General features: G+C 35.6%; 1 protein-coding gene across 5 annotated transcripts in view; it reads right to left on the bottom strand.

Annotated features, from left to right (window-relative positions):
* Positions 1-9,425, bottom strand: part of tjap1 (tight junction associated protein 1 (peripheral)) — a 129,602-nt gene that overhangs the window by 62,240 nt on the left and 57,937 nt on the right. For all 5 annotated transcript variants that reach the window (XM_016461853.1, XM_016461849.1, XM_016461851.1 and 2 more), the window contains one exon: positions 1,493-1,555. The gene's annotated coding sequence lies outside the window, so the exon portion shown is untranslated. The remainder of the gene's footprint in view (positions 1-1,492; positions 1,556-9,425) is intronic.

Here is a 9,425-nt window from a genome sequence, read left to right on the forward strand (position 1 = left end):
TTGTCGGTTGTCGGTTGTTCAACCGAAATGAACATCCCTAGTTTCAACCCATATTCAATAAAAAATAAGCATTTTTAAATTGCTTTTAAACAGCTGTTTCAGTTTTGGATTTTAATGGATACCAAAAAGCAGAAAATGTTGCCTTTGTTGGCTTTAAGCATGACAGATAATGTCCAAATATGTCAGAGTTCAATATTTCCCAGATACTGTAAGATTTTCTGTATTGCATTAGTTTGGATACTCAGTAAAGGCCGGGACACAACAAGCCGACTTCAAAGAACTAGCGGCGACGAAAGCCGACGGTGTTGTCGCCTCACGTCGGCAGCGTCGGACCAAAAAGCTGCGCTCGAACACACCGCACAGACTACAGCCGATGGCAAACTAACACGTGCGTTCTGCGCATGCGTGAGAGGAATTAACTGTCTATATCAGCAGCTATCAATAGTATATATTTGTCTTTCAAAAGGAGAAACCGAAACAAAGATATACTAGGTAAACACAGATATACGAAACATAAACAAAGCAGCGCTTGCTTACCATTTTTAATATCAGTAACGTTGATAACTTTAATCATTTTAAGCGGCTCATGTTGTTAGACTTGTTTCTCTAAGCTGAACATCCAATCAGAGCTCTCACACGCGCCGACAGTCCCGGCCTTAAGACAACAGGACATTCAGCTGTCTGAATTTTTGTGAAGCAGCCACTGAGCCAATGTGACGCCCATTCCTGGCACCCCACACACTTCCTCTCACTGCTTCAGACAGAGATCATTCTCAATTCCCTTATAACCTGCATATCTGATGATACAAGTCTAGAAAAACAGCCTGGTTAAATCTAGCTTTTTTAGTCAGGACGAGCAGAATGTGTCACCCTCTGCTTTCTGAGTTGTGTTGGGACTTGGTCTCTACCCGGGTCTTCTTGTACCTTGTCTGGTTGCTTTTAATTCTGTTGCAAGAAGACTACCACTGCAACAATCTAAAACTAGCACAGGTATGTTAAAATAGACAATGATTAAACATGAACTGCAGTATAGTATTCATTTTACAAAAATATTTGACATCTCAACACCACTACTGAAAAATCAAAACCAAATATTTCATTTAATAAGCTGTGCACTAAGACCAGGAATATGTATTTAAAGAATAAGACCAGGAATGTTTATTAAAAAAAGTAAATGGTCAATTCTGACTATGACTTTAAACTGTTACAGTAACAGACAGCAAGATGTGAAAGACATGGGAAAGAGGTCATGGGAAAAAGGGAAAGCATCAACTTTGCTATGAAAAAAACACTTCCTTTCTAGAACAGCCAAATCTCTTTGATCATGCCTGCACCGAAGATGACTGTGTGAGAACATCATGAGACACAATTGTGTATCACAAGAGAGCTCTCTAGAGACATGTCATTTTCCAATTAGAGCTATTTCTGGAGGCCGACTGTAAGACAAGGATGCACAAACACAACAAATTATTTAGATAGTGTGTTTTCATACCTGAAACTGGAGTTGGTTTCAGTGGTGTCCTCCTCATTCACAGGTCCTCAGGCCCTGAGCGCTCTGAAAAACACATTTGCTTGGGTTACTGAAATGTGATTTGTCACAGTGTTGCAACACGATCTATGAAGTGAAAGAGGTTTAAAATAAATATCAGCAGCAAAACCTTCCAGGACAAGAAGTGAATCTAATCCAGATCATCTGGTAAGAAAATCCTGACATGCATGTAAATAATAGAGTAAAATTTATTTATACCCTAGGGGGTTACAGAGGAAAAAAATAAATACAATATGCAAGGAATACCTGACAACAGACTGTTGAAATATTAATGCAAAATGCAAATGAGTAGAGTGGCTGTTACAAATATTCAATGTACTAGTACTGGATGACATCTCCAAAAAATTATATTATTAAGACTTTTATCAATAGCTAATACTATGTAACTGCTCTAAAATGAATTAAAACCTTTTTTTTTAATTATCTTTAGTCAGGTGAACCATATTTCAACCAAACAGACCATCCAGCCAATTAGATTGAAAACATTAACTGCAAAAAGTAAAATATAGCAAAAATCTAGTTTAAAAAGTTTTCCATAATGTTTACACTCAAAAACAATGAAGAATGACATTTCATTTGTAACACTAATTAACTGATATAACTATTTATATGCACCAATACATAGTAAAAATTCACTTTGTAAAATATATTATTGACTCAGACATCAAAAATGGACAAGGACTTCACACAAGAAATGTTTTTTTTTGTGACAAGATAATTTACAATTTAATTTGTGTTAATCACAGTTTTACATTGATTCATTGAAACACGATGAACAGAAATGAATCTCTAATGACAATTTAGTACTGGGGTTTATATCAGAAACACTATTTAAAACATTTGCATGCTCATAATCCTGAAACATAATGAAGATTCCAACTCAAGAGTGCAAAATAACACATCGGGATGGTATAATGAAAAACATCCCATTAGCATCTGGTTTATGAATTCACAAACTTCAAACTCCAAGTGAACTCCTGTTTTTTGTCTACCACGAGACACACATCACAAGTTACATTAATATTAATATCAGTCACCACATTCACACACGGCCTTCTCGGAAATCACCTCATTCAGTCACAACTCAAAGCAATTGTTCTTCCTTTGCCTAATTAACACAGAGGCTGCTCATTACCGCCGCATCCGACAGGCCTCCTCCCTACAGTTACCACAGCAGAATAATGAACTCCTGCACTGCAGACACACACTGTGACATTATAGTCATTACAGTCAATGACTGTATGGAGTGTCAGGGCACTGAAAAAGGGACATTTTGGTTATATATTACAGAAGGTAAAGCTGACTGTAGTTTGAATGATATCTGGTACGTGTTCGGGTAATAAGCAGCAAGATAAGATTAGATAAAGGACACTGCACCATAGTACAGAATAAAAAATAGTTTTAAATGTTATCAAATGTTACAATGAATGAAAGCACAATGGGATTCAAGCAATGTGCACTTTACCTTGCTTAACAGGGTGTGTAAAAGAAAAATGGTCAAACAACACTGGGCTCTCTATTTGCCCAACACTGAGGACACAGCTCACCAAAGTAAACATGAATTCACAACTGACCCGATTCAGTTTCTTAAAGACCAATGACTAACTAACGACTAATGTAACGACTATTTCTACTGTGGAAAACAAAGTAATTTTGGAGGATCTTGAATGAGTTCACTTGAGGAGAAGGTTATCAGTAAATAATAACTTGGTTCTTTTGCACAGTTTTTCGTTTCATTTTATGTATGTATTTTATTGCTGTCAAATGATTAATCGCATCCAAAATAAACGTTTTTGTTTACATAATATCAGTAGTGTGTACCGTGTATATTTATTATGTATATACAGTATAAATACACCTACATGTATATATTTAAGAAAAATAGGTTGTTTATATATTAAATATATTTATAATATAAAATATAATATAAATATGTAAATGTATATACATATAAATATTTTCAAAATATATACTGTATGTGTGTGTATTGTGTGTATATATATATATACAATAAATAAACACAGTACACATACATTTATTATGTAAACAAAAACATTTATTTTGTATGCGATTAATCGCGATTAATCGTTTGACAGCACTAATGTATTTCTTTATTGAAATAGTACACTTTACAAGAAAATCCTATTTCATTTTCCATTCAATGTGTTACTGGCTGTTTTCTTTGAAATTATTTGTGAAATTTACCAGCAATTTCCGAATGAAAGTAAATTCTGTACACTAAATGTATTTCAGTGTATACAAGACCAAAACTGCTAAAAAAATAAAGTAATATATCAATAAAGGAAAGTTAACACTATTATAATGAGGGGTGGTCCATTTACCCCTGGCGTGACTAATTAATCTTGTAATGTGCAGTTCAACTGAATATGATTTGTTCACTATCATTTTTGCAGTTTTGGCCTTCCATATTTGCAGCTTGCTTCATTGTATGTTTATTATAAAGAGCAACATTTACTGTACAAGAAAGCATATCTACTGATCCTGTGTTGTATCTTCACAATCTCAAGGTTTAAATAGTCACATCTGTTCCTAAAATTAACAATTTATGGCTTTGTAACATACATTTCTGCTTTTGGCACTTTCACTCAGTATGTGAACTCATGACCTTGGCACGGTGCCATGCCCTAATCATAAAGCACTGTTGCAATGGCAAAACATTCTAAATGTAATTACATTTTCATCAAGGAGACTGTAAATTACCCAGTTAAAAATGTTTTTAACTGTCAGAATTTTTTTCTGGTGAAAACATTTGCTCTCCCTGACCTGAAAGCATGCAGTATTAAAGTGCTGTTATAGAGGTCTTTTTTCTGCAATAAATATCAGCAGCAAAACCTGCTGTGGATGAGAAAGCTTTTTCACAAGATATGGCAGAGAATAACAAACTAGAGGCCCGTGGCAGTTAGCCATCCATGACAGTCAGCTGCTGCTCTGATACTGAGACCCATTCACCTCCACTTCCCTCAAACACTACGCTTCATCTTCTCCTACTAAGAGACTGAAAAAAGCCACAACCACTGAACAAAAACAGCTCTTGTGTGTCATCATGGCTCTGACCATTACTTTGTTTATTAATAAATGATCCTGGTCTTATTGTGTAAGTTCACTGTATTCTACAGAAAATGTTTGTTTTCATAACCTCTCATTAAAAATGTAATAACTTTCCCAGCCTCAGAAACATTTTCTGCTGACGTAACCTAGACTGTGGAGGCAGGGAGGTAAAATATTAAACGATAACATCACAACATAACATGTTTCATCCCTTCACAATCCAATCTAATCCTGGTGGATAAAATCACGCCTTCATTATTTCCACTAGGAAACATGTCAAACTACTGAAATGAAATGGAAAATGTCACAGTATACACTACTTTTTAAAAGTTTGGTGTCAATAAGTTTTATTTTCTCTTCTATGTAAGAAATTAATACTTTTATTCAGCCAGGATGCATTAAATCGATCAAAAGACTATCAAATACATTCAAATACACACTGTTCTTTTAAACTTTCTATTCGTCAAAAAATCCTGAAAAATAAAACCTCACGGTTTACACAAAAATATTACGCAGCACAACAGTGATAATAATAAGAAATGCTTCTTGAGCAGCAAATCAGCGTCTTAGAATGATTTCTGAAGGATCACGTGACACTGAAGTCTGGAGTAACGATGCTGAAAATTCAGCTTTAACACAGGAATAAATTACTTTAAAATAAAAGTTAAAAAAAATTTAATTATTTTAAAATATATTCAAATAGAATTTTACAGCATTGCTATTTTTACTGTATTGACCTTGGTTTAGCCTTCTCTCAAAAACAGTTTAATAGGCCTAATCTTAGCGACCCCAAACTTTTGAACTGTGTGTGTGTGTGTGTGTGTGTGTGTACCTGCACTTTCTGCACTAATGCTAATCGGAATGAACAGTATCAGGATTTGACAACAGAATATTTGTACATTAGACCAGCCAAACAGACAGCACAAGCTTGCCAATCCTTTTTGGCAGGATAACCCTCAACACATGAGTCAACGATTCAGCGACGTCCTCACTATCACAGTGCAAACAACAGGAAACATGGACAGCAGATAAAATGATTCAGGGATCGTTTATCAGACCAGCAGATATGATGATTCACTTTGGTTTGCAAGACCTGTATTCTTTCTTTGCAAACATGTGTTCATCGACTGCGGCAATCCTCAGAACTAAATGACACTAAGTGATGTGTAGAAGGGAAAACTGTCAATTTGCCTTGTATCCCAAATTTTAAGGATGCTGAAAACAACGGTGATAAGAGATAAAACAGTACCTCGAACTGCATTCTCTGTGCTGATTTTGAGGAAATCTCTGGGAATTGGTTTAAATTGGTAAAATATACCGTATCAAACTGATCATAGTAGTCAAGTCAAGTCACCATTATTTATATAGCGCTTTTTACAATGCAGACTGCGTCAAAGCAGCTTTACAGTATTAAACAGGAAAATTGTGTGCTGTTCTACTCTGGCCAGATGAAACCAGCAGTTTAATTCTAGGCTGCTGCAACAAAGTCAGATTGTGCAGAGGACTCATCTGGCTCCCGTGGTCTTGTCCCGATGGCCGTTTAGGTGACAAGGTCTTCGGAGGGGATCTGTCTCTGTGCTTCATCTAGTTAGTCAACTAATAGTACTACTACAATTATATGTGCTGAAAGCAGAATCAAATTAACCAAAATATTGAAGTCAATATCAGTGCTATGTTATTAACTAAATCTAAAAGTATTCAACAGTTTTTGTTAATTGAAATAATGAAAAGGAAATTATTAAAACTGAAATAAAAATAAAGCTAAATAGAAATACTTAAAAACTAACAAAATCACAAAATTATTAACACTTAAAATTATAATGAAATTTAAAAAAAGCAAATTTAAAGTAGTAATAAATTACTATAATAGTAAATAATACTGTGGTCAGTAAGAAATCAAAATTGGCCCAATTACTAATTCGTGTTTCTTGTGTTATGGTTCCTTAGTGCACATTATTCCATATTGAACATCTAATTCAATTTAGAGATAGTAGCTAAAACACTAATCTATACATGAATTTTATAGAAAAATACACACTTGCATAATAATCCTAATAATTTCAGAATTTGTTTTTGTCAAACTCGATTAAGCAACGTTTTAAAGGAATAGTAAATCTAAAAAATTAAAGTTGTGCCACCTATTATTCATTCCATTTTTTTTATTTCCAAGAAATAAAAGGAAATTTGTACCAATCTACTGTAAATTTAAGCTTTATTATCCCATATGACATTTCCATGTTACATTTCATCCACATTTGGACTTTTAAGTTAGTGTCATCTATTTTGAAAAAAAAAAAAAAAAAAAAGGCTTTATGCAGTTAATAAGCTTTTTTGTTGCTGTTATTGTTGCCTACAGTATTGATTTAGTAACAATACTGAGTAACCAGAGCTCCAGAATAACAGGTCATCCCAATCACAGCAGTCCGTCATTTGGAAAAAAAAAAAACTGATTCTCTGAAGGATGTTATCACCACACCCTTTACATATTTAATGTGCGAAAGCGGATTCAAAATCTGGCACCTTCAGCCCACTTTCCAGATGACTGGTGCAAACGATGCTGGTGTTCAGTGTTCAGAATGACCCATCTCCTAATGTCTGCACAGTCTTATTCACAGCAGGGAGCATTTTTCTTGGAAAGTGTTGTGCAGACAACAGATGTTGTTCTTTGGACTGGGCTTCTTGGCTTGGTGCCTCCTGTTGCGTGAGAAGCAAAGATGATGAATCAATCAGGTCTAGGCTAGCAGAATATTCTACGATGATCTCCTCTACCTGTTCTTTCAATGCACCAGCCTAATTAAATCTCTAACGAATGTCTATAAACACTTGAGGCAACTGTATTGGGTAGTGGTGGGAATAGTTCAGCATCTAACACTTCTGGAATCGGATTCCAAAGCTGATCCTTGATGCATATCAATGCTTCAATGTTTAAAATGGCTTGTTGTTTAATTCTGTGTGAAGATTCATAGAAGCCACACAAATATGTCTGCTCTGATGTGCCAACAGAAAAAAACAGTATGAAAACATAGTATCAGAGGAGGCAATGCCACTTTAGTTCAGGAGACATTGTGTCTTGTTTTCTTGGCCGTGCACAACCTGATTCTCTGAAGGATGTTATCACCACAGCCTTTACATATTTAATGTGCGAAAGCGGATTCAAAATCTGGCACCTTCAGCCCACTTTCCAGATGACTGGTGCAAACGATGCTGGTGTTCAGTGTTCAGAATGACCCATCTCCTAATGTCTGCACAGTCTTATTCACAGCAGGGAGCATTTTTCTTGGAAAGTGTTGTGCAGACAACAGATGTTGTTCTTTGGACTGGGCTTCTTGGCTTGGTGCCTCCTGTTGCGTGAGAAGCAAAGATGATGAATCAATCAGGTCTAGGCTAGCAGAATATTCTACGATGATCTCCTCTACCTGTTCTTTCAATGCACCAGCCTAATTAAATCTCTAACGAATGTCTATAAACACTTGAGGCAACTGTATTGGGTAGTGGTGGGAATAGTTCAGCATCTAACACTTCTGGAATCGGATTCCAAAGCTGATCCTTGATGCATATCAATGCTTCAATGTTTAAAATGGCTTGTTGTTTAATTCTGTGTGAAGATTCATAGAAGCCACACAAATATGTCTGCTCTGATGTGCCAACAGAAAAAAACAGTATGAAAACATAGTATCAGAGGAGGCAATGCCACTTTAGTTCAGGAGACATTGTGTCTTGTTTTCTTGGCCGTGCACAAATGTTCAGTTGTATCCAATGATTGAGTGAGTCACAGCACAATGAATAATTTTTCTCCCCCGACCCCGGTACGGGCCCAATCTTGTTACAGGCGACAGTCCCAAATGCGTCATAAAATTCTAGGAGGACTTATAAAATCTACCAAACCAGTGGTTTCAAACTAGCAGCCTGCGATTCATACGGCCTCTCGAGAGTTAAGAGTTTATACTTAAATCTAGTCCATGAAAATATGTTGACTTTATGCATTCTGGTTTAGTCCTTAATGTTATCTTACAGTTTTCTTATTAAAAAGCAGCCAAATGTGAATAAAATTATCAGCTTAGAGAAAAACACAAATGTAAGAGTAGGGTTGGGTATCGAAAACCGGTTCCATTTTAGAACCGGTTCCAAATTTCCAAGAACCGGGTATTCGATAAGACGCGTGCATTTCGATTGTGCTTAACGATTCCTGCGTTCGCATTTTAATGTGATTAAAAACGATTTAAGTGCAGGAACGGGAAGAACTTGCGCCCTGTTTGTGTGCAGCGCACACGAAGCGCAAGCACAGAGAACAGAGGTTGCGGTACGGGTTCCCGGTTTGTGTCCGTTCTCGAACCATTCCGTGTATTTCAACTGTAAAAAAGGATGTTCTGGGCCGAAACTGACTTCTTTCATATTTGTCGACCAATATGCAGAAAACTACGTCAGTATATCATCATAAACACAGTCGTTTTTGTCTTACGTGAACGTAAACAGATGAGAAAGAAAACACACATGTACAGTATTTTTAGATCTGCATGCGTTCGGTGTTAAAGAGACAGCAGCCTAATAAACGAGCTGACTGTCATTAATGTTAATCAAAGAACAAAAGAAAATCATTCACTGATCTTGACTGAATATATTTAATAACTTTAATTGACTATGCAGTGTTTTTAAACTTTTAATTACAGTTTCTGTACCTGAAATTTTTTTCAGTTGTATTTATTTATGATATTGCTAATTGATTTGTTTGTTCCTATCTTATTACTGACTATTTACTTGTCTTTAACACTTTAATATTTGAAATTTATATTAATCTAGTTGTTTTTGC

This window comes from Sinocyclocheilus anshuiensis, unplaced genomic scaffold, assembly GCF_001515605.1.
Source record: "Sinocyclocheilus anshuiensis isolate Anshui unplaced genomic scaffold, SAMN03320099.WGS_v1.1 scaffold460, whole genome shotgun sequence".
Lineage (NCBI taxonomy): Eukaryota > Metazoa > Chordata > Actinopteri > Cypriniformes > Cyprinidae > Sinocyclocheilus > Sinocyclocheilus anshuiensis.